We start from the raw sequence: 24,181 nt of genomic DNA, 5'->3' as shown, positions 1-24,181 counted from the left end.
AAGGGATGTGCATGCAGATATAAAATCAGTGATTATATGAGCAATGTTTACTCACTAAAATGAGGTGATTTCCTATTAAATCAATGTTTGGATATAGCAATATTGTGGCACAGTGGCTTCACTGTTATGACGTCATCAGTTATCCAGTTCTATAATATAAATGGACAATAACTATATTATAAATTGGACATATTGACTGAGGAATGTTGTTTTGATGACATCACAATCAGATCAGTTTGTGACCTTCCCACTTCAAAACTGGTTCCGGTGCCGGTGGCTGATTGTCTCAGAAGCGGAGGCAACTGAGGTTCATCACCCGGATTGAGGCGTGTAATTGTGCCACCATGAGGAATTAAAGATCAATGGGAATTTGACATGTCAAATTGGGGCAGGGGCGGAGTGGGGCACTAAAATCCACCGGGAAAATTCTTACCGCACCGGCCCACCACCGGCCCAACGCAACACCAACCCCCCATATATCAATAACACAAACAAAATGTATGTCAATTTAAAAAAATAAATCTATTTTTTTTATCTGGATGAAGACCCAGATTATGCTATGTTTCTTGAATTCCTCCATCTGTTCTAACGCCAGCCAAGTCTAAGCATTTGGGAAGGATTTAACGGAAATATGAAACCTGATCACTAGACGGCACTAGACAAATGCACATTACTGACAAAAGTGTAGGTTTTATGCTACGTTCACACCGGACGCGAATAGAGCGTCAGGCGCGAGTGATTTCAATGTTAAGTCAATGCAAAGACGCGTTACGTGCGTAAAAAACGCGAATGAGGCGTAGAGCGCGGCGCGGTAGACGCGAATACGCCTCATTCGCGCGTCAAGTTCACGCGAATTGAGCGTCTGGCGCGTTACGCGCGAATGGTGCATTTTGTGCATTCACGCGTTTGACGCGAATTCGCGTCTGCCGCCCGAGTTGACAAATCTGAACTTTGGCGTCAATTCGCGCCGCGTTAACCAATCAGGAGCCTAGCTGCCTGCTGTCACTCAGGAGGTAAAGTACAATACTACATATTGCTTACAGATAGAGACATGACAGTATCATTTTTAGGTTATAGCAGTTAACCGAGTAACGTTATCACTAGAAAGAGCACTACATATTGCTTACAGATAGAGACATTATCATGTCTGCCAAAATAATATTTTATTTTTTAGGTTAACGTTACAGCAGTTAACTGAGTATCACTAGAAAGAGCACCAACAGTGGTATCCGTACCACACAGTTTGAAAAAAATTGCTAGCATAGCGTAAATTAACATATATTTAATATACTGTAGCCTATTTAACATTTTATATACATTTACTAACCGAAGACAGATGGACAGGCGCTCCGCAGCTGGGATAGAGCGCCTGTAGTTGGTGTCCTGAAGGGTGATCCTCGCTCCGATGCGGGACAACAGGTCATCAAACTGGGCGCGGGACAAGCAGAAGACCGCTGAAAGCGGCCGTCATCCAGGCGCAGCTCCTGGAGCAAATGATGAAATTCGCCGAACTGGGAACTCCTCCGGAGGGTCTGGTGGACCCAAGTACGGCGACGACGACCCATACGCCGCTGTTCTGCTCTCCAGAGCAAATACAGAGCGGTGACTCTCTCCACGAATGCTCGATCAACATGCAGCCATCTTGTAAAAAATGGCCGTCAACGGGTTTCGCCTCCGACGCGCGTCACGCGCGTAAATTTCGCTTCAAACTTTTGTTTTTTACGTGCGTCAATTTTGCTCTTGATGCGCGAATGGATTCAAAGTGGTCAAGCGTATAATTAGACACGGTAGGCGCGAATTTGACGCGCTATTCGCGTCCGGTGTGAACGTAGCATAAAGCTTTTATGGGTTTTCTATTAATAAACAGATGCTGAAATGTAACATCATATAGACATTGTCAATACAGGCCTAAACAGGCCATTCAACTGCTATACATATCAATCTATACATTCATAATTTCCAGCCTTAAATATGAACATATTTTTTTGTATAAATCAAAGTAATAGCATTGTATACACATCGAAAGGAACTAATGATAGTTGTGATAATGATACTTGTAGCATTGTCTGATCATCAGCATCATCGCTGGGCTGAGTCTGACTGAATTCTGAGACTGTGTGGAAAAAACAGAACAGGCACACATACAAATTAAACTTTTTACAGCATAACGATAATTGCATTTTCCCCTGATAGTATATAGGCTGTGTGTTAGGGGGTAAACAATGCACCCCCACCTCCCAACCAAACCAACTTTCTTTTTTAAAGGTCTGGCTATGCTGCACTCACTGCACATGAATTTCAATGTTAACATTGAACATTTTTGAATGCACTATCTGTGTGAAGAAAATGAATGTGTTCCAATCTTCCAATACACTGTTAATGCATTATAATATTTTCCATTCAAGACAGAGAAAGATCAGATAGGACATGTCCAGGGATACATGCATGTCAATTGATGTTGACACATCTAGATGTGATATAAAAATGATCAAGACCTATTTATCTTCCCCCACATCATGCACAATAGAGTCCTCTATTGTACAAAGGCAAATCTGGTGAACAATTTTGGCAATTTCAATTTAAGGGAAAGCTAATTACACCACCTAAACCATAACATTTCAAAAATCGCATGTCCTTTAGATGTGATTAAACATGCATTGCCAAAATCGAGTCAAGCTAGAATACAATACAACTCATTAGATTGTAAATTCGATGTTGACCTCATTCTATATTGCATTGGTGTTGTAGAGGCTTTTGCACTGTTAGGTTCTGATTGACTAATGGATGAGTAAACCCCCCTGGGTGCCTGTCAGAGCACAAATGATGAGGAGACAGATGTTCAACTTAATCACTGTGTATTGATGGTAGATGAATGGACCACAGAGGTAAATTCAGTGATGTACATAAGGATATGGTTTTGTAGTCTGAAAACAAGAAATACAATAAAGGTAATGAATAAACTGAATATATACACAATAACAGGCATTCATCATTACATTAGGAAACCAAAATATTCTTAATTCACTTGAGTGACATTTCTGTACCAAATATACAGTCTAATAAACAGAAACAAGGGATTTTACTGGATAACATAAGCGATTAGTGGGTGTTAATAACATATAATTGCCATGTATGAATAACATCATAGCTAACATGAAAAGCATTCCAACAAACATGACTCTAATCACTTGTTCGGGGTGATAACAGTTTAACAAATTAACATTGTATCATCAAGACATCATGAATAACCAGTAACAATGATTTGCATATTAATAAAGAATGAATCATCACACTTTAAACATTATTAGCGATCTATTGAACACAGAACGATCGCTTCAGGCCATGTCCGGGCATTTACATACGACACGGAATCATATAACACTGTTCAGATTACTGTTAACACAAATATGTTATAAAGACTTACTTTGAGGTCAATTACTAACATCTGGATGTTACATCTGCATCAATCATCACGAACAAACAGGAATAAACATATTTTCAGATAACAGCTCAGATCACACAAACAGCCGATAGCAGCAGGTCAACTAACTATAATGCTCACTGCGGGACTGTTACCATGGCTACGGTTTCATATCAAAGGAGCCTTTATAACAATTGGCATTTGCCTAACACTAACGTCAATGATTTAGAGGCCCGCTAACTGTTTTTCTGTCAATTCACCTGCAGCACTTGTTGACGCTTGATTTCGGCGGAATAAATCCGTAATTCTTGAGCACTTTGATGCATCCTCCTCCAGCATCCGCTTCTTCTTCTTTCTGGCCTTTTCGGCCCCTCCTTTCTCTTCTTGCCTTCCATGGGTAACTTTAAAACAGCAATCAACCACGCTAATCCTGACTGTCAAAAAATGTACTTTACCTCTAACTTGCTCGCTTTCTCTCTGTTTGGCGCATCCCATTATCTTTGGGTCATGCCATATTGCCATTAGACAAGGGGGCTCATTTATCTCCCTATATTTCTGTAAATAGACTTGACCTGCAATCGGTTCATTGGATAAACGCATTCCCAGGAGGCTTTTTTTCCCCATTCTACGTTAATTTAAGAACAAACAAACAAAATATATTGTCATTTTTTTTATTTGTGACCATGAAAGTTCTGTAACGGCGCCCTCCCGCTCCGGCCACGTATGTCTCATGGCCGTTTTGGATAATCTGTGGGCCGGGTCGCGTAAATTCATCGGCCGGCCGGCCAACCGGGAAAAGTCCCGATCGTCCCGACTGCCACTCCGCCCCTGAATTGGGGAGAAAGGGGGATAAAATTGTATATTGAATAACTTCTAGAATCATCATCTTTGTTTCATTATTAAATAACTGCTATAAGTTTATTTTGCTGTAAAAATAAAGGTATTGGAAATGTTAGTCCTGCCCCTTTAAGAGTTAGTTTCCTTCGGGATGTTCAACTCCTCTCTCAGTCGCTTTTCAACTATTTCGACGCATCAACACTCCAGTCCAGCAGGAGGCGGAAATTCACTAGAAGTTGCAGAAAACACAAGAAGAAGAAGAAGACCTGAGATCCACAACACCGTTTGAGCGCTAAAATCGGTACGTGTTTTGTGTGTTTTACATTGACAGATTTAGATTTTTCTGTACATGTTGTTTTTATCTCTTTGGTGTTTTAATGACTTTAAAAGAAGCTCATTATCGTCTGATGTAGTTTGTTTTGTTACGGTGAGAAAAACAACAAAACAGTTGAGAACCAGTAGATTATTTACACTTTCTGTCTGTCTGTGGCTAAACTCAAGCACTTTAAATTAAGATTCTCGTGTTGGCAGATATACATTTTCATTTTGATATGAATTTAATCTGCCCGTTTAATCCTATTATTAAATAAAGTCCGCTGGAAATGTCAGAGGTTTTTGCTCTTTAATGTGTTTTAATAACAGCATCATTCTTTCCTAACAGTGAGGAGCAATCTCACTGTAACAATAACCCGAAACTGTCATTTAAACATACTTGTGTTAAAGATTATTACCTGTAAAATTGTGTCTAATTAACTCATATATTCACAAAAAAACCCTGTACCCATGTAAATTTTTTTTTTACTCTTTTTTTTTTTTTTTTTTTTATTATTATGTTTTGTTGATTTTACCTTTACTTTATTGTGTAATATAGCTCTTTGTGCATGTAAAATGTCCATTGAATATTCTTGCTTTAGTGATTTTACATTGAAAATGTAATTAATTTTTTAAAAAACAAAAAACTTAAATCAAATACATTTCTAAATTCAAACTGCACTCCAAACTAAATGAAAAAGCTATTAAAATAATGAAGTGATCAAAATAATAATAATATATATATATATCATTAAAACAAATGTGATGCCGACCTTGACTTCGATACCGGTTCCTAAACTTTTTTTTGATACCAATTTTATGAAATCTTTTTTAACAAGATCTAAAAAAATATCAACTAACTGAAAAAAATAAATAAAACCAAAGTTTTTTTTAGGTAATGTACGTAACATTTTTTTTTTCAGTTAGTTTATTTTTTTATTTTTTTTATAGACTCGAAGAATCTCCTGATCCTTCTGGTCTCCTCATGCAAGGGTTGGCAGGGCCAGAGGCTATAACATTAATGTGAAGAGGAAAAAACAACAACAAGAAAGCTAAATTGTAAATTCAGCCAACCCTAATAACAAGTATGGTTTATCAAGATTGTTAGTGTAATGTGAGTTAAACTTGATCAGTTACTGTCAACCTTAAAGCATTTTTAGCTTTAGATTTAGCTAGCTATCTACAGCATACATCCAAACAATATCTAATGTTACGTAGGTCCCAGTTTATAGGACTATGTCACTGCACACAGAAACGTTAAGTTAACATGTACACAAGCATGTACCACTACAAGTTAGCCGATTTATTTTGTTGGTTTGTTTGCTAAATATTAACTTTACCTGTCAGAGTCCCAGTCATAGCGGCGCTGCATTCATCAGTAGTTTTGGAGGACTCGTGTGGTGGGCATGCTGGAGGAGGACTTGATTTGTCATGTTGACGGTCTTGGCAGCAATTATCTTGTCGCAAATGTTGCATCACGTGCTGTTGGCATGGAGCCTGATGAAATTTAGCCACACTTTTGATCTTTTCCACATCTTTCACATGTATGGGGTTTGAGACGCATACACACTACAGCCTCACGTGTGAACCGCATCTCTGGACATAACCGGCATAAAAATATTGTTTTTCTTGATGTCTAAACACAGCCAATCACCAGCACTTTTAGATTTGGGCACATTCGGTCTGTGCCTAAAATGTATCAAACTCGATATATATATCAAAGCCCTATATATATATATATATATATATATATATATATATATATATATATATATATATATATATATATATATATATATATATATATATATTATATTATATTAATAAACATTTACCATCAGGCAAGAATCCGCCTAAACATGCATGTGGAAAATGACTTACACAAATTAAGACGTACAAAAATTCTAAATGTAAACATAATAAATATAATGATGATAATGATCACTGAAATATAAACCATGGTTCGAGGTGAACTTTTTTAAAAATTATTTTATATATTTTGTAATTTTTTACAGGCTGCAGAGTTGCGTTCACAATGAACTGCTCTGTGGAAATGAAGTGAACTGAACTCAATGTACCTCCTGACTTGGATATCTGAGGTCATTTATAGCATTCTCATAGATGATACTGTTCTTGCAACAAAAAAAATCAGAATACAGAAACAAAGTAAGAGTAAGAACCCTTTACATGGCGGGTGTTCCACAAGACTGCTCACCTCCATACAAGCAGAAATGGGCGTAGATTCTTTTCTGTCATCTGTTCTTAATAATATAATAAAGAGTGTTTCATTAAGTGTGTGTCTACTGGCAAATTATATGTAATATTAATTTGATAATAATAGCCTAATAATAATAATAATTGAATACATGGGAAAAGAAGCTTGACACGGTCAAAGGTATCAGCTATATGCGATCACTCTGACCATCGTCGATTCCCGAGATCATAAACTGTCGGCACAACCCTAATGCGCATTTTTCTCTCAATAAACAAAATGTTCAGACCGTCTCCTTGCTGGTTTTCTTGACACATAAACATTACATCTTTTGCCTGTGTCACTGCTGCTCGCATCATGCGTGCGCTTGTAAAATAAATATTTTAAAGGCTCGTTATTATGGTTTGGTATTTCTTTGCTAACACTGTTCTACATTACAATGTTACTTATAACAATCTTTCTCAGCCCAGGAACTTAAACCATTTTCTGATGCCCCCAAAATATATATTTAAGTAATTAAAATAATATCATAAATATTATCATAGTTGACTAATGGCTTAAACTATCGACTACTAGTCGACTAGGAAAATCTTTGGTCGGGGGGGGGCCAACATTTAAAAAAATATATATTTTGCTGGATTTTTTTAGTCTTTTACCAGAGAAAGTTGGTGCAGTTCCCACTATTTTGGGACAATCTGGCACTTCATGATAACAACCTGTAAGTATGCTTGATTATTTGTGGATTTATCTGCTATAGAGAGTTAAAATGAGGAATTTTGTGTTGTAACAACGGTGTACAGTACACCCAGTGCACAGCTGTAGGCCTCTGCTAACCTGATAGCTAATGTTATTGTGTTGAAATAGTTTTGCTATTCATGGTAGTCCACGGCTAACTTGATCACTAACTGTAAGTAAGCCTCTGTTCGTTGTTCATATCTCGGGTGAAAAAGGTTCGGCTACACCCATTTCAGAAAAAGATGACTGATTTAGATGCACTACATGTCTTTTACTTGAATATTTGTCAGGTCACAATACCGACGTTGTACTTGTAAGAAAGCTACAAAAGTAAAACTTACCTCTGTGAAATGTCCTGCTCAAGTCGTGCTTGTGAAGGTGTTTCTGGTCGATCAACTTGTTCTTCCAAACTTTCATTATCGACGCCACTGGTGCCATAGTTACAATAGTGTTTACAGCTGCTGAGCAAGACTCGGGAGCTGAACCTCGTTTATGATAAGGGGCGTTACATTTCCAACACATGCTCTACGCGGTTGACCAATCAGAGCAGACTGGGCTTTTCAGAAAGGGGGGCTTTAAAGAGACCGGAGGTAAATCAGAGCATTTCAGCTAGAGTATGAAGAGCAGGGAAAATAAATGTACAGTATGAAAAACAACATGTTTTTGGAACATTAAAGTATATAAACCTATTCTAGTAGACCCCCAAAATAAATATAATTTGTTTAATAGACCTGTTCTTCTGTATAATCACATATAATAATCTTTTAGAGTTTGATGAATGTCAGTCCATTATAATGATGATGTTTTTGTGTTCAGATGTTCATCATGAGAGAGCAGGTGGATGTGATTCATGCTGGAGAACAGCAGATGCTGCAGACACCAGTGAAGATGTGTTCAGTGAAGCTGCTGGACTGCAGGAACCTGATGAAGATGAGAGGAGAAACCACAGCTGTGGTACAACAGACTGATGATGATGATGAAACCACAGCAGAGGAACAACTGAGCGATGATGATGATTATTTTCCTTCAGGTGTGTTTTTGAGGTGTCACCATTTACTTAAATTGTTTAGAAAAAAAAATTCAAATAGAATTTTCACTGTGAATGGTGACTGGGGTAAATATATCTAAATCATTATTATCATGAAATGCAGTATTGATTGTATAAATCAGGGGCGTTTCCTTGTATTTGATCACAGGACAACCATTGAACGATCTCATTAATAGTTTAAAAGGGAGAGTAGAGAGAGAAACATCACAGATAACAAGAATCTTGAAGGTGTATTTAGTCATTCTAATCCAATACACTTTTTGCCAAATTCTATAAATATCTCCAGCCAATCAGCAACAGGGGGTGGTTCTTGCATGTGCACAGGATGTGGAGTGGGGGCAGAGCGAGAGGGAAATTAATTAGATGGCAAATCTGGCTGATGTGAACTTTCTAAACTCCAAGGAGGACAAGTGGCCGAGAAACCGACCAAGAGAAAAAGGTCAGATGAGTATAAACTAAAAAAGGAGGATTATGATAAGTCGAGGGCTAGGAGCCGCGTTAACATCGGCGAGGCTTTTCAACAGTGGAGAGACCTCAGAGAGTAAAAGGCTTGAAGACAGATGCAGAAGTTGCTCTTTTTTTCGATAGGTGGGTAACATAAATTTTGCTTTGTTTCACTGAACCCATATATGCTGTTGTTGTGATGTTAGATTTAGTAGCAGTAGACATGAGTGTCTGGAGCTGGTGAGCGTAAAACCTTCTCGCTTGCATGAATTTGGGGGGGCTTCCAAAGGAGCATTGAAGGGAGGGGTGTGTTTATTTTGGCAGTTGAGTTCTAATATCAACATTGTTTTACAGGAATCGCTGCGTGCACCTTTAAAGATCACTTTTTATTTCTGTGCTTGTGTGCTGTTTGACTGACAGGCAGCTTCTGTGTGTGTTCTTTATTTGTGTGTGCTCTGAGAGCTTATTGGTAATATGGATATGTGCCTAAACTGTGAAATGTATATACTAGAAAGCCCAACTAGATAAAAGATTTGGTCAAAATGTCTATTTTTTATTTTTTTTTAGGTCTGAATATAAACATAGTCTGTTAAAGACCACTCACTGTATTCACTTATTTTATATAATAGATAATGTTTAGAAAAATTTAGATAATTTTAATCCGTTTAAAAGTACTAATGTCAAAAAAAAATCATCTAGTGAAAAACTGATTTAAGTGAGGAATAATTGACTCCAGCCCATTAAATTACTGAAAAATAATGCACACCCTGAGGCCAAAGTCAATTCCTCTGCTTGTACCACAGTCAACACACCTTGGGACATTCTTCAGGTCCAAAAAAAACTAGTAAACTTAGCAAAAAAGAAATGTCCCTTTTTCAGGAGACTGTAATTTAAAGATAATTTGATAAAAATCCAAATAAATGTACAAATCTTTATTGTAAAGGGTTTAAACAATGTTTCCATGCTTGTTCAATGAACCATAAACAATTAATGAACATGCATTTATGGAACGGTCTATAAGACACTAACAGCTTACAGATGGTAGTCACAGTTATAAAAAATTAGGACACTAAATAGAACTTTCTACTGACCAAAGGAAAGATCTCCAGGGTCCCTGCTCATCTGCGTGAAACTGCCTTAGGCATGCTGCATTTAGGCATGAGGACTGCAGATGTGGCCAAGGCAATAAATTGCAATACCCGCAGTGTGAGACACCTAAGACAGTGCTACAGGGAGACAGGATGGACAGCTGATCGTCCTTGCAGTGGCAGACCACGTGTAACAACACCTGCACAGGATCGGTACATCTGAATATCACACCTGCGGGACAGGCACAGGATGGCAAAAACAATTGCCTGAGTTACACCAGGAACACGCAATCCCTCCATCGGTGCTCCGACTGTCCGCAATAGGCTGAGAGGGGCTGGACTGAGGGCTTCTAGGCCTGTTGTAAGACAGGTCCTGACCAGACATCACTGTCAACAACGTCGCCTCTGGGCACAAACTCACTTTCGCTGGACCAGAAAAGCCCAGATCTCAATCACATTGAGCACGTCTGGGACCTGTTGGATCTGAAGGTGTTGTCTAGGACCATTCCACCCAGAAATGTCCAGGAACTTGCAAGTGCCTTGGTGGAAGTGTGGGTGTGGCAGCGGGGGCGTGGTCAAGCACCCGTCCGGGAGAGAGAAGCGGTAAGGGCGCTCACACCTGGGCCAAATTATGACTAACACCTGTCTCTAATTGCAGTAGAGCGAGGAGAGCGGTTAAAAAGCCAGCAGCCTCAGAGCAGAGGGAAGACGACCGTGCAAGCCAACCCAGTGCGCTTGTGTCTTTGTGTGAACTAGTGTGTAAATTATTGTGAGACATACGGCAATTAAAGCCTTACCTTTTTTGTTGAAACCTTCGTTTCCTGTCCTGCTTCCCGTGAGAGTTTCACAGTGGGGTAACACCTTACAGCAAGAACTGGCAAATCTGGTGCAGTCCATGAGGAGGAGATGCACTGCAGTACTTAATGCAGCTGGTGGCCACACCAGATACTGACTGTTGTTGAATCATTTTATGTTCATACAAATATTTACATGTTAAGTTTCCTGAAAATAAAAGCAGTTGAAAGTGAGAGGACATTTCTTTTTTGCTGAGTTTAGAATCACTTAATTACAAACTTTTACTTTTTCAATTTCTGAGGGTTTATTAAATACTCCATACTGTTAAAGCACAGTATTTCTTAATTTTGACTTTTGTTCTATTGTTTTTATTTGTTCTGTTGCTTGTAATTTCTTCTTTATTATTGATTGTTTACTTGAATTATTAGGCTACTTGAGAACAATGTTTACTTAACAAAATAGTTGGTATTCATTTCCGTTGCATTTGGTGGAGGTTAGCGCTCCACCAGCTAAAATACTCTGAAATTAGTTGTATCTACTCTGCATCTATTATCGCATCTCTGACAGTAATGGTATTTAAAATATTCTCTTCTCTAGAGTTTATTTTTTCAAGATAACTAATAGCGATGTTCACGGATAGTCGACATTCGGTTAACCGTTTGACAACACTATAAAGGAATACCAAAACATTTTGTTATTCTACACATGCCTCTGCACTGTTTTTCAACAGTTGAATTCAGAAGTTTACATCCACCTTAGCCAAATACATTTAAACTCACAATTCCTGACATTTAATCATAGAAAACATTCCCTGTCTTGGGTCAGTTATGATCACTATTTTATTTTAATATGTGAAATGTCAGAATAATAGTGGAGAGAATGATTTATTTCAGCTTTTATTTTTTTCATCACATTTCCAGTGGGTCAGACATTTACATACACTTTGTTAGTATTTGGTGGGATTGCCATTAGTCGAAAGTGGTTTTTATTGTCGTTCAGCCATATACAGTTGGTACTGTAGCGAATCAGCTCTATGAAATATTAATAATCAATCATAACTTGTTATAATCGATTATGAATATTTGGATCAGTTAATCGGGTTAACTTGATGTAGCTACATTAACATTACAACCAAATACTCGGTTCATCCCGTGAACACTCAATATTGGTTATTAATTAATTAATTAATAGAAAGGTACATTTCCGAGGCATGGGAAATGTCTTTCTTACGAAGCATTAAGAGCAAGTAGTAAAAATCTATGATTAGTGACTTTAGATATGAGTTTGAGACACAGACAACTTTACATGTGACATGAGCAAGACTTTATTAACTAGACTAAACATTTAAACTACTCTAACATACATATACATATACATACATGCATACAGTTTACCAAGGGAAAGAGGGCTGAAGCAGAATACAGGAAGGCAAGAAGTTATAGCATTGTTTGAAATTCAGCAGATCAACAGCCTGAGCAAACCATCATATTAGTTCTGACACGCCCTTTTTAGAAAGGGGTGAGGATACTTAACGTATCAAATAATGAGACTAAGTTTGATACTTGCATGTCCCATTTGAATTAAACTGTCCTGATGCAATTGTTGAGGCTCCAGTTGATCTTTGATGATGTTGTCTTGATGAGAGAGAGAACCAGTGGGAGTCAGATGATCTTTGGTGAATGGAAAAACTAGGCCGTAGCCTGGCGCATGCTTGGGAGTCCTTTGGGCCTCTAGTTCAGCATCATTCAGCAAGAGAGTGAGAGAGCATAAGGCTCAGAGGACCAGAAAGCCGGAGAGGCAGGAAGCAAGAGCGGGAGAGCTAAGAGAGGGCTAAGAGAGATAAGAGATAAGGAAGTGGGCGCAGTAGTTTTATACCCTTAGAAAACATGTCCCACCTCTCATTGGCTCAACCAATAAGAAGGGTTTGAGTTCTAGGCGGGAATTTGGTTTATTGCTCTTTGTTCTCAGAGGGGTGGTAGCCAATGAAGAAACTAGAAAATATTCTTGTAATACATAATATGTTGTTGTTATCGACATATCGTGTACACAGTCATTTCGATCTTCAAAATACCAAGTTATAGAGACCAAATATGCCACACATATGATTTCGGTTAACCATAGTATGCAAAGTCTGAAACATTAACCCATTAGAGTTTGAAAGAAAACACAGATCAAACAACATTTAGGAAAATTATGAGATGGAACATTAGATACATGTCAATGAATTTATCACATGGATATATAGAATATATATATAGGATTAACAGGGTTCATTTCTCTTTCTCAGTAAGAGAATGAAGTGAGGGTCAGCACTTCTCTGAACATTCCTTTGGAGGTCGTAAAAGTCTCCCTTACTCTGGGCATGAGAGAGTTCCTTTGTCCCATCAAGGCTCATTTGCATGACTGGGTCCAGCTTTGGCTTGAATAACTCAAAAGATGGTGAAACACAGCAGGATACACTTCTAAGCTAATCTTATATTTATATTCAGCTAGGACAAGTCGTAAGGTTTAATTTGATACCAAGAAACGTGTGTTTAGTACACTTAAAAAGGGAATATACACTCTGAGGCTATTAAATACGAGGCCTCAGAGTTTAAAACACACAACGAAACAGTTCTAACGAGTTTGATATACCTCAGAAATACACAACATACAGGGATTACACGTATTTCATTAGCAATATGCAGTTCTGTGTTTAACTGAAACACACACACACACACACATTTTTACGTTCAAAGTTTCCCCCTTCCTGTCCACACGATAAGCACGTGGTGAGCATGCGGGGGTTTTTGCAGGCACGCAAATTTTATGTCAATAGTTCTTTGTCCTCTTTGTCAATAGTTCATTGTCCTATCACAGACCATTTCCGTGATCTTACAGGGGCTCTTTTGTCTCCAAAATAGCCAAGTCCATGATTGTCCATTCATTGATTCCTCCAGACGCTACAGTACAGTACACAGTGAAATGAGACAACGTTCCTCCACTCTGGACATGTGCAAAAATCTCAGCTGTCCTCACTATCCTCTGCAGGGCTTTGTGGTCCGAAATGGTGCAAGTCCCAAACCAGGCAGTGATGCAGCTGCTCAGGTTGCTCTCAATAGTCCCTCAATAGAATGTGGTGAGGATGGGGGGTGGGAGATGTGCCTTTCTCAGCCTTCAAAGAAAGTAGAGACGCTGCTGGGCTTTCTTGGTAACAGAGCTGGTGTTGAGGGACCAGGTGAGGTTCTCCGCCAGGTGAACACCAAGGAATTTGGTGCTCTTGACGATCTCCACAGAGGAGCTGTCGATGTTCAGCAGAGAGCACTCTTTGCTCTCCTAAATTCAACAACCATCTCTTTTGTTTTCCACATTCAGAGACAGGTTGTTGGCTCTACACCAGTCCGTTAGCCGCTGCACCTCCTCTCTGTATGTTCTTGCTGATGAGACCCACCACGGTCATTTCATCGGCGAACTTGATGATGTGGTTCGAGCTGTGCATTGCTGCACAGTCGTGAGTCAGCAGAGTGAAAAGCAGTGGACATAGCACACAGCCCTGGGGGGGCCCCCTGTGCTCAGTGTGGTGGTGGTGGAGATGTATTCCCGATCCGGACTGACTGAGGTCTCCCAGTCAGGAAGTCCAGGATCCAGTTGCAGAGGGAGTTGTCCAGGCCCAGCAGGTTCAGCTTTCCAATCAGGTGCTGAGGAACTATTGTGTTGAATGCTGAGCTGAAGTCTATGAACCGCATTCAAATGTATGAGTCGTTTTTATCTAGGTGGGTGAGAGCCAGATGGAGGGTGGTGGTGATGGGTCATCTGTTTAATTGTTTGGATGATATGTGAACTGCAGTGGGTCTAGTGAGGCGGGCAGCTGGGTCTTAATGTGCCTCATGACAAGCCTCTCGAAGCACTTGATGATGATGGGTGTGAGTGTGATGGGATGATAGTCATTGAGGCAGGACACTGAAGACATCTTTGGCATGGGGATGATGGTGGTGGAACAGAGAGATGCTGCTCAGAGAGATGTTGAAGATGTCAGTAAAATCATCTGCCATCTGGTCTGCACTCTGCCAGGACTCTATGTAGAGTTTTCCTGACATCAGCCGTGGTAAGACAGAGCACTTGGTCGTTGGGAAAAGGGATGGTCTTCCACGGCACCACGTTGTTCTGCACCTCAAACCGAACGTAGAAGTCGTTCAGCACATCTGGAAGGGAGGCATCTTTGTCACAGGTAATTGATGTTGTTCTGTAGTTGGTGATGGCCTGGATGCCCTGTTACATGCGCTGCATGTCGCCACTGTCCTGGAAGTGACTGTGGATTCTCTGGGCGTGTGCGCGCTTTGCCTCTCTGATGGCCCAGAACAGTTTGGGCCTTGCTGTTTTTAGGGCCGCCTTGTCACCTGCTCTGAAGGCGGAGTCTCGGGTCCTCAGCAGCGCACGTACCTCCACAGGTACATCTCCAAATCATTAGACCTCCTATCAGAAGCTAATTGTCTAAAAGCTTGACAATTTTCTGGAATTTTCCAATCTGCTTAAAGGCACATTTAACTTGGTGTATGTAACTTCTGACCCACTGGAATTGTGAAAAATGACTCATGTCATGCACAAAGTAGATGTCCTAAATGACTTGCCAAAACTATTATTTGCTAATAGAAAATATGTGGAATGGTTAAAAAAAAGTTGTTTTAATTACTTCAACCTAAGTGTATGTAAACTTCAACTGTAGGTACTTTAAACAGTCCTGTCCAGCAGGTGGCTGAAATTCACCAGACGTTTTGTTAACCACCAGAAAACACAAGAAGAAGAGCTGAAATTTTATGCGCTCAGGTTGGTATGCGTTCAATGTGTTTTACATTATTTGTGACATTTGTATTTATTTGTAAGTATATTTTTTTATGTCCTGGTTTCAGCCTGGTAGGCTCACTGATTGTTTTCATGCAATTTCTTGCTATTGTCTCTGCTGTTGTTTGCAGAGAATAGAAGCAATTTTGTCGCATTGCACATTGATGTGATGATACTTTTCTATCTCATTTTCAGTAAATAATCTGATAAGTATCTGGTTACCATGGCAATGACATCATGTGCTTGGCATGTTTAACTGTCACAGTTAATGTTCATTTCCTCATGAGGTAAATCAGCAATTTTTATGCAGTACAAACACAATGTTGTGAATTTTGTGTTAAAATATGTACCTGCCTTGACAAGTCATTTCATAATTACACATGCAATATGACATCATATGGATAGAATAGGCTACACCGAATTTGTTGATCAAAAAAAAGCTAAAAATGTGGTTAAATCATGAAAACAAAAATCGAAATAAAATATACATTTTCATAAACTACATAGCTTATACAGTTAAGTGCAGAAGTTTGCACTCCCTTTCAAAATGTATACAAAAATAACAGAAAAAATATTATGCATATATAACTTTTATAGGGCGTTTTCAGACATTTTGCTCATTTGGTTTGTTACAAAACAGGAGCTAAAATTGTCACAATGATACATTTGTGTTTTCTTCAGTTCGCATTCACAAGGCAACATTTCAAAATGGACCAAAACTGTGTCAATAAAAGTAATATGTAAGCAAACTGTCCCCTTATTGGTCAGGATGTTTGTGCACTGTTCTGGGATTTAAGCATCCATTGATATACAGGTAAGAATGTTGTCAACCGTAACACATTTTCATGTGTTGTTTATGTCAAGCTCATGCAAAAAATCACCGCATTGCATTATGCAGAATGCACGTTCCAGACAGAGTAAATACACTTTATCCGACACAGGAATTATATGCAATTTAAAATTTGTGGCATGGTTATTTTTGTCCATAATTTTTTGCTTTTTCATTACTTCTACATTGAAAGCAGAGAAAAGCCACGTAATTATTATATTTTTGTAATCTGTCAAATTTGCTGACGTCGTCCTATCTGTGTTTTGCCACTATATGAGAGAAGCAATCATACTAAAATTACCTCAGGAATCATAAATCATATCCTAGTTTAAACATGCAACTATCTAGGTTATTTATGTGATTTGATGATGAATTACTGTGAGGTGCTGACCTACAAATGTCTTCTCCAAAGATCCATCAGGTATGTTCATGGATCCGTTGGATCAGATTGCATTCTCACCACAAGCGAATCGCTCTTGCAAAAGTTAGTTTGCAATCGGGTCCGAGACCACCTCATTCAGGTGGTCTCAGACCGATTGTTTTAGTGCATATCCGAACGCGATTGCCGTGTTCATATATGCCTAAACAAACCGAACCAAGGGAGAAAATGCAACAGTTGAAAGTGCCCTCATTCTCACACCATTATATGTAAGGGTATTTGACTAAATTAAACTGTCCTTATTGTAAATTATTAGGTAATGGAATTAGTCGTGTTCGACAACCATTATAAATGAGATAAAAATGTAAAATAACTAGATTATTTGTCTGAATAAATTCTCCACCATTAAAATCGTAATGCAACGTATCAACAATTTCTCACAATACTCACAATTTCTACTGTAAGGAATTAGCTTTAATAATTTAATTATGATTAATTAACTTATTGGGCGATATTATTCTCATGGCTTATTGAAAATAATATCACACGTATTTAGGTACAGCTTTGAAGCTAAATCTTTTAGAAACAGGGATGAGATTATTCATCAAAATATACCACAGTCATTCATCTTTGAATATAGACAACCTTTTTGCTCTTCTAAACATACATCTAATCTAACACATATATACATGAGACAGGTTGGTGAGAAGAGTGACAGAATGTGAAATAAATGATCAATACTGTGAAAATGAACTTTATGGAGTCTGTTGACAGCCTTGAGAACCATTTACCCTTCTTTAAGTCTACATCGATTTGCTATCGGATTACCCAAATTATCGAACTAATACACCAGCACTTTGAGCACAATATTGGAGATGTATTTGTGTGTAGTGGTATTTCCTGGCGTTCTTTGTGTTGCTTCGTTCTTGGTCGAAGGTTTGTTCCATCGATGTTTTGGACCTCTGTAAGATCGAAGTTATTGTCTGTATGAATGATGAGATTTGGCTTTGAATTGAGGCCTTCTCATGGGTGTTACGTTCCACGTGTGTTTGTGTTTTGCTTTCTCTTTTCTTTTGTGCTCTTTTTCTATTCACGCTCCTGGGACGTGACTCATTGGCTGCTTCTCAGGCGTGACGTCATCGCGTTATGCATCACCTGTGATGTCCACCAATCCCTGGACGCTTCCACTGATTTAAAAGCCCCATTGAAGAGAAGCGTGAAAAAGCAGCGCCAGATCTCAGCACACATCCATGCGTTGATTGTTGGTAGAATTATGTTTACGTGTATGTCTTGTGATTTATTATTATTTATGTTGATACCTACTTGTTGGTTCAGAGATGGTTAAACTTGGTTATAAATTTGTGAGTATGACTAATGACTGAAATTGAGCACAGTTTACCTTGTTCTAAAACAGCGTTGTACGCAGTAGCCCAACTGTAGACCAATTAGAGTGAAGCTTGTATTGTGAGTTGTCTAATCCTCATTCTGTCTCTGCAATTAAGACCACGGTAGATAGCATTCTAATTGTTAGTTTAGTCGGAGAGCGGTCGTCATTCATTGTGTTGTTTTGTTTGTTTAGTTAGTTAGTATAGTTTAGGTAAGGCGTCGACTACGCTGAAGATTGCAGGTTGTTTTCTGCATTTTCTTTTTGGTAGTTAGTTCTAGAGGTTTTGGGTTAAATAGATATGGGGGTTATGTTTTGATTATTTCGTTAATTTGACGACCCTCTTGCTTTTTTGGTTATTCATGTTGTCTTTTACATTTACTATATATTTTGTAACGTCCTCACTCTTCGGTGACTGAATAAACGTTTTCAACGTTAAGGACCTAGTTTCTATGATTGTTTTTTTCCGCCTGCTCATCTAGCCGCAGTACCTCACTTAACTGTTACGCAATAACATTGTGGCAGCGGGGGCGTGGTCAAGCGCCCGTCCGGGAGAGAAAAGCGGTAAGGGCGCCCACACCTGAGCTAAATTATGTCTAACACCTGTCTCTAATTGCAGTAGCGTGAGGAGAGCGGATAAAAAGCCAGCAGCCACAGAGCATGGGGAGAGAGCCTGACACGAAGCACAGAATAGTTGTAGACTAAAGTAACTGTAATAATAAAGCTTACCCCTTGAGCTGACATCTGTTTCCGTCCCTTCCTTGGTCCACTTCACAAACATCTTTTAAACACGTAACCGTGAACCCTAGAGAGTGATGAGCTTTCTCGGGATGTCGAGTCACGAGCTTCCTAGGACCTCACATGGCATGGACCTGGTTCCAACAAGATCTTGAGAAGACCTCAAGGGAAGAGTCAGAACGAAGTCTGAGCAGTCCACAGAGCAGGAGAGATGACGAGAGAGATGAGGGGAAGAAAGCGTGTTCTTCCTGTTTGGAAACATTTGAACTGAAATTGCATCCCCAAAGGTGTCCTGTGCCAATCAGAAGTGACTTTTCAGAGTCACACGGTCAACTGGGCTTTTCTGACAGTTGATTTATGGTCCTTTGTTCTCCCACTCAAAAATAGTGCATATTTAATCATGAACATTTATATCTTGAGAATGGTATAAGAGACACGATATTCGTTGTGATCAGCTTTCTCTGTATATGCCAGCGAACGCTTAAATACTAAACATGACATATTTTTCATGAATATTATACGTGTAGTTAACAAAACATGAACATCCCTGGTTACAAAATCATACTGGCAAATTAATTGGTTATACAACATGGATGAAACATTACACACATTTTAAAGAGGTACATCAGGCTATAATCATTAATTTGTCAGTTATACAAGTTACCACAGTTCAAAGCCATTTTCAGAATTACCAAGCAAGACTAGGCATTGTGTGTGGGTCCATGCGGTCTTGTATATTTTTTAGGATTGATTCAGCGAAGTACTGTGACTTTTGTGAGATATTTCTGGATTAAGGAATGTCTTTTTAAGATGATGTTTGCTGAACAATGATCACAATGTCATGCAATCTGATGAGCCTAAGTGTAGCAAACTGGTTTATATCGGAGGACAGAATCTTGTGTGTCCCGAGTCTCTCAGGAACTCCAAAAGTGTGTTCTGTCTTTTATTGCTTCGATCTTTGAATTTAGGGCCTCTTCTTAGAGAAGTTTTCAAGTCATATGGGATCTAGACAAGTCTCTTTGTTAGTTTTATTGGCCAGATGTTAGACTAAGACCAATGTCTTTCCATTTATGACAATGTGGAATTCCAGAATTAAGATTGAAATCATGTCGTTTCAATGATTCTGCATGGATAATCAAAGGCACCAAACGAGCAAGGTGTGAAACTCCCTTAAACTACAATACATTTCCTCTCGTAAAATAACTCCCTTATATTAAACACGTTACATTAATCATATACATATTGAATAAATGGCTCACCAATTGAGATGGGTATGCTAGATATGATAAAACTGCATAAAATTAAAACTCCCCCCTCGTGGCATCACGGCATGCAAGAACATTGTTCAGTTCTGTTCCTGGAATTGCGCATCATTGCAGGTATGGCATTGCCGGCCGACATCAAGCATTGCGGGGTAATTATCTGTGCAATTGCGAGGTCAGCTCAAGGTGCTTTTATATATCAAATATTACACTGTTAGCAAGGTTGAGCTCATTTGCTGAAAAAACTTCATGCAACAATGTAAAAACAGGTTTCTAGTGTGCAAGCAAATGTGAGTGAAAATTACTGCGTATTTTTCTACCCCCATTGTCACCTCACATACCCCCAGGGGTATACGTACACCAGTTTGGGAAACACTGTAGTAGAGGAGTATAGCTGATAAAATGTGTCTGATCAGAAGGTAGAAGTTTTTTCCACATTCTGGTGGTTGGGAGCAGAGGTATTCAAGCCTTAATATACTTTAATACAAGTTAAAAAGTAATGGAGACCTGTGGAAAGTTACATTTTTAAACTTTACATTTTGACCCTTCTTGAGCTCCCTAGACATTTACATTTGGAGAAAATATTTGCATATTGTGTTCCCTTCAATTATATCCAAAATATTCTATATTTGGTTTTTAAAAAAGTCTTTATCTTTAGAAAACCTGAAGGAACCCTGTATGAATAAACCAAACAAAAATCACAAAAATATACTGGACATTTGTCGTGTTCTGCAATTAAAGGTGTAAAACATTTAACTAATTAAAACTAATTGTGTTTATTGTAGAGCTGATGGAAGTGAGAGAAGAATGTGAAGAGCTGAAGGAAGTGGAGGAGGAACAACAACATGATTTCATAACTGGAGAAAAATCTTTAAGTGACTCAAAGACAGAAGACAATTTCTCACCTAAAAATCCTCGAAGATCAGCCAAGAAATCTTTCACCTGCTCTCAGTGTGGAACATGTTTCCCATATAAAAGCAATCTTAATAGACACATGAGAGTTCATACTGGAGAGAAACCTTACACGTGCCATCAGTGTGGAAAAAGTTTTGCATATGCACCCAGTCTCAAGAGTCATCTCTTTTGTCACTCTGAAGAAAAGCCATTTGAATGTGATAAGTGTGATAAAACATTTGTTCTGGCACAGTACCTAAAACAACATCTGAAAATTCACACAAATGAGAAGCGTTACAAGTGTTCATTTTGTGGAAAGAGTTTTAAACATCACTTCTATTTGAAAGACCACCAGAAAATACATACCGGTGTGGCGGCTCATATGTGCTTTGAATGTGGGAAGTTCTTTATTACAGCTGACAACTTGAATAAGCACCAAAGAATTCATACAGGAGAGAAACCTTACAAGTGCTCACACTGTGGAAAGAGTTTCACTCTGTCAGAAACCCTGAAATCACACGAGAGAATTCATACTGGAGAGAAACCTTACAAGTGCTCACACTGTGGAAAGAGTTTCACTCAGTCACAAACCCTGAAAACACATGAGAGAATTCATACTGGAGAGAAACCTTACGAGTGCTCACACTGTGGAAAGAGTTTCACTCAGTCACAAACCCTGAAATCACACGAGAGAATTCATACAGGAGAGAAACCTTACAAGTGCTCACACTGTGAAAAGAGTTTCACTGAGTCAAAAACTCTGAAATCACACGCGAGAATTCATACAGGAGAGAAACCATACAAGTGCTCACACTGTGGAAAGAGTTTCACTCGTTTAGAACACCTGAAAACACACGAGAGAATTCATACTGGAGAGAAACCATACAAGTGTTCACACTGTGAAAAGAGTTTCACTCAGTTAGCACACCTGAAAACACATGAGAGAATTCATACTGGAGAGAAACCATGCTAGTAAGGGCCTGAAATTAATTTCTGAAAATGGGGAGGGAATTCCCCCCTAAAGCCCTCGATATACTTCCTTCTAAATTAAATAATGAATGGGTGGGACATAATTGAAAACAAAATCTGGCCAAAAAGGTGTTTTTGTGTTCGTTACGATGATTTGTAACGGCTCACTGGGGTGAACTTTTAGGAACAACCTTTTATGTTGTTCAGTGAGTCAAAATCAGTCGACATGAACATGTTGATGTGCAGAGTTATTAGCAAGCTGGTGCAAATGTACCTACATCTGTACGACCATTCGCTTAAGAGATATTTTCCAAGACCAAGTCACTTTTCTCAATTCCTGAGTTGCCAGAAATCAACTTTTTCATTAAGGGGCATTATTTGATTTCCCAAATGTTGGGTATTCTAACCTTATAAAATGATATTGTCATCATTTTATGTTATAATTAAATAAATATTAAAATTTGAAAAATGGTGTGTTTCAATAATAACAAAATTGCATGATCAGTATATTGCGTATGTGCGTTGTTACTGAAACTTTTTCCTCATTCACATATTTCCAAATATTTTGGCTAATAAATTAACATAATTATAACTAATGCACCGACATAGAGGAGGAGGTGACAGCTGTAGCGTTTTTAGGGGTTTCAATGAAAGTTGGCTAACTGTTTAGGTTAGCAGTGTTGTGTTGACGATATGTCGTCGGCAGGTTGCACATGTGTGGTTAGTTGCCCCGGATGAGTCTCTTTAGGACTTCCCATGACCTTTCATCTCCATAGCAAACAACACCATTGATTTGTGATCTGGGTCAACACTAATGAAAACGGTTTCATCGATGCATATGAACGTCAGCGCTCTCCACTGCACAAATAAACAGTAATCAGTTAAAGGGCCCAGATTCTCACGCTAATATATGTAGCGAATTTGGTATGATAAATGTACACTGCTTGGGTTAAAGTGTTGTGTACATTACCATCATCTGTAAGGGAAACAGTATGTGTGAGCTAGGAATTAAATTAAACGGTCCTATTTCTACATTACTATGTCAGGAAATTTATAATGGAATCAGTTGTGTTTGACAACCGTTATAATTTAGATAAATGGCAAATAACTCGATTATTTGTCTGAATAAAATTCTCCACCATTAAAATCGTGATACAATATCTCGTTTTATCAGCTCACAATTTCTACTGTAGTGAATTAGCTTTAATAAGAGAATTATGATTAATTCTGTGTAAAATGTGTGGCAATGATAACACATAAAATGTGTGGCTGTCTTTTGTATTTGTTGTGGCAAAAACAATAATTAAACAAAATAGCATCACACGATAAGAGACATCAGGATCCAAATTATATTTTAAAAGATAGTTTATTCTTTTAAAAGAGGTTTGTTCACAAAAATACCGCGACAGCTACCTCGCAATAGGAACAAAAACCTAACTCACACAGAAAACACATGGCCTATTTATACCCCCCTGTCCTCAAACTCCCTTCTTCCGTAATTTTCCACTCATCCCAGTAAAACCAGATTTAGCTGGTTTTAGAAATAAAAATGGCTCTTCTAAGCCCCCTGGGTTTTACTGTCCTTACATCTGTGAGGTCATCAAAAGGCCATATAAACGCTATCTTGTCCTGAAGACAGTGACCCGTGAAACTCAACAAAAGGCTTTATTTATGGCTAAATAATCCCTCTGTCTTTCCCGTACTCATATTAAGGAGTTCAAAAGGTGCGTACACACTGCCAGCGACATCGACTCAATACCATTCATTTTCAATGCGAGCACAGCGACTTCCGGCGACACGAGCTGTCGCGACCGTTGGCACTAGATGTGGGCTAAAGAAAAGTTCAACTTTGGAGCGACTAACGGAAGCGACAGCCAATAGGAGAGACGACGGGAGAGCTCACGTGATCCTTTCTCTCTCTCTCAGCTCCTGCAGTAACGGAAAGATGGATGAAAGGATAATTCTTGCTGTTAGAAATTTCCCAGTGCTCTATGATATGTCTCTTCCCACGTACAA

The 24,181-nt window shown here is 38.7% G+C and overlaps 2 protein-coding genes across 8 annotated transcripts in view; both read left to right on the top strand.

The window, feature by feature from the left end:
* The window catches only part of LOC127625014 (zinc finger protein 501-like), a 169,253-nt gene that overhangs the window by 29,713 nt on the left and 115,359 nt on the right, over positions 1–24,181 (top strand). The gene's annotated exons all lie outside the window — the stretch shown is intronic.
* Positions 1–24,181, top strand: part of LOC127624992 (zinc finger protein 501-like) — a 231,025-nt gene that overhangs the window by 109,527 nt on the left and 97,317 nt on the right. The window contains exon 1 of one of the 7 annotated variants that reach the window (XM_052100010.1): positions 4,502–4,559. The exons of 5 other annotated variants lie outside the window; for them this stretch is intronic. The gene's annotated coding sequence lies outside the window, so the exon portion shown is untranslated. Of the gene's footprint in view, positions 1–4,501; positions 4,560–24,181 lie in introns of those variants that run through there. One more of the 7 variants, XM_052100005.1, reaches the window with a different exon arrangement.

Source organism: Xyrauchen texanus, chromosome 31 (assembly GCF_025860055.1).
Source record: "Xyrauchen texanus isolate HMW12.3.18 chromosome 31, RBS_HiC_50CHRs, whole genome shotgun sequence".
In the NCBI taxonomy this organism is placed as follows: domain Eukaryota; kingdom Metazoa; phylum Chordata; class Actinopteri; order Cypriniformes; family Catostomidae; genus Xyrauchen; species Xyrauchen texanus.
Note: the sequence above shows the minus strand (reverse complement) of the source record. Positions and strands in the feature narration are given on the sequence as shown.